Source organism: Rhea americana, unplaced genomic scaffold (genome assembly GCF_003343005.1).
Source record: "Rhea americana isolate MKP2758 unplaced genomic scaffold, rheAme1 scaffold_109, whole genome shotgun sequence".
Taxonomy (NCBI): Eukaryota; Metazoa; Chordata; class Aves; order Rheiformes; family Rheidae; genus Rhea; species Rhea americana.
Genome location: NW_028185139.1, coordinates 837,110 through 839,590, shown reverse-complemented (window position 1 = coordinate 839,590; position 2,481 = coordinate 837,110). Strand labels below are relative to the sequence as shown.

The following is a 2,481-nucleotide window of genomic DNA, read 5'->3' as shown; positions in this document are numbered from 1 at the left end:
CGGCGCCGGGGGCAGCAAAGCGCCCGCTGCAGCCGCCGCGCCCGCGCCTCTGCCGCTGCTCTCCTGCTCCGGTGCCCGGGCGCCCGCCGGGCCCAGCGGCGGGAACTACAGCTGCCGCCGCTCCCGGTGTGGCGGCGGCAGCCCTGGCAGGTGACTGCTTCCCTCGTTTCAGAGCAGAGGCGTTAAACCGGGGGGGGGTTCCTCGGCCGCCCCTTGCGCCGCAGCTTTACCTGGGGCAGGAGGCGTTGCCCGGCGCGCGGCCGTTAGGCGGCGGCCGTTACGCTGCGCGCGGCCGTTGCCCGGCGGCCGTTAGCCGCCCCCGGGCTGAGGGCACGCGCGGAGGGAGGGAAGGAGCGATCAGTCCGGGGCTAAGGGCGGCGTCGGCCGAGCAGCGGTTTTAAACTTGCCTGCCTGCGGGGGTAAGCTCGGCGGCGCAGCCGGGGAAGTGTGAAGGGGAGAGAGGAGGGAGCAGAGCGAGTTCAGGTGCTCCGAGCCTTCCGTTAAGCAGARCGACCGAGAAGGAGCAGGTGCTGCCTTTGGTCTGCGGTGGCTGCGYGCAGAGGTGCGGGGCTGCTCCCGGCTGACCTCTAGCAAAGCAGGCGGAAAACAAACGCAGGGAAGGCAAAGGGAGCGTGCCCCTCTGAAATATCGTTATTTATGCCCCTCTGCTAGCTAGCAGTAYCAAGACTTTTTATTGTTATTATTAACAATGGGTATTTTTAGAGCCTGAATAATAGCAGTGGGCTAGGTGGAGATTTCGGGGTTGATTTCGAGAGACGCAAACAGGAATTCCCTCATAGGCTTTTCTGAGGGGGCGGTGGATGTGCCATTCCCCAACAGCTTGCTTGAGCCAGGCTTGTTTGTCCAGCTCAAGGTTCCTGATAAACTGTTCTTGCTGCTGATGGCACATACTAAAATTGCACCAGTTTTATTTGGTGATCGTTAGGAGTCTGGCCAGGGTTCTTAATTTAGTCAGAGTAGATGGTTTTAATCATTGGCAAATAAATGATTGTCTGCTTTTGGGGGGATTTTTTTTTTAACTAGTCTCTAAAAGGGGATTTTAAATTCAACTTTTTTTTGTCTTCTGGGTCATTTGCAAAACCTGAAAATTGTTTGAATGGGTACCATATGTGTGATGCCCTTTGCTGAACAAGCATTTTAGGGATGAGAGAAGAAACCCTTTTAAGTCTTAATGACTGTATTTTCTAGCATAACTGAGCAGTCTGCACAGGGTAAGCGCAGGTGACTCACTTAGTCCTTAAGTTTGGCTCAATTTGTTAGAATTTGATTTGAATTTTGACTTTGTTGCTGTTGCCCTGCGATTAACGTATRTCCTAATCAATTTTTACGGTTCCGTTGAAATAGGCTCTTCTTTCCTACCTTATTTTTATAGTGTATCTTTATCTAAAATAAGAAAACCTATCTAGTTATTGTAGTTGAACCTGTGAGTTAGGATCAGTCTTAGAAGCCACTGTCTGAAATTTATTTATATGGCACAAGCGTGGCATTAATATTTTGACTATCAGTTTTCTTTTGAGATGCCATGCTTCCCTTCCGAAACAGATACTGCTCCTATCTAAGGTAAGCTAAAACTGAGACTTGAATGCACCAGTTGCGAATGCTTACTGAAAATAAATGGAAGATAGGCTCCAAAAGCAATTAGGCAGCTTTGAAAATCAATCCACAGTAACTGAAGTTGTCCAAGGACAAGGGTTAGATCTTTGTCAGAGCAGAGCTCTATGTGGGGAAGAGCCTGGCACAATGTCAGGCTCATGACTCTCGATTTTACATTTTTTCCAGTCTGAATTCATATATGAAAACCTGTGTGTATTCATTTGCATTAATCACTTGCATAAATGGAGGCAACTGCAATGTTGAAGTAAATCATTCAGAATTGTTACAGCACAGCTGGTAAGACAGAATTCCACATACATTYCATGTCTGTAAGAGGTGCCCCAAATAAATTTTGGATTATTAGCTTTTTTTAAAGAYCTTCTTTTTTTCCCCCATGATCTGCTACATTTTTTGTACTTGGTCGTTCTGTAGGGTAGTATCTTTTCAGTCTGTTTGTATATCTAGTAAATATTTCAGCAAAGCTTTCAGACATACTTAGTGTTTTTAGACATAGTACCACAATGTTTTGGTATGGTAAGCATTGTGAAACAAGTTCAGACTTCTCAGTAAAATATACATTGCCATTTTGTTCTAATTAGTTACAACAGGTAAATAAAAAGGTTTGGGATAATAATTCCCAAATGRTAATAATCCCAGAAAATCTTGTTTCTTCTGCAAATTATTTGTCAAACAATTACTGGTGAAGTAGCAAAGCAGGAAATGAGGGTGCTAGGTGAAGTACAGTTTACAGCTGCAGGCAACATGAATTGATTATCTTACATATTCCCATACACTTTCCTTGTATATAGTTGAAGTATTCAAATTCTGTCGCCAGACATGCAGAGGTAAAGTCTTTTTTTTTTTTTT

At 46.0% G+C, this 2,481-nt stretch overlaps 1 protein-coding gene across 2 annotated transcripts in view; it reads left to right on the top strand.

The window, feature by feature from the left end:
• EPHX1 (epoxide hydrolase 1) overlaps positions 1-2,481 on the top strand; it is a 23,806-nt gene continuing 21,325 nt past the window's right edge. The window contains exon 1 of one of the 2 annotated variants that reach the window (XM_085311611.1): positions 1-150. The gene's annotated coding sequence lies outside the window, so the exon portion shown is untranslated. Of the gene's footprint in view, positions 151-351; positions 420-2,481 lie in introns of those variants that run through there. The other variant, XM_085311617.1, reaches the window with a different exon arrangement.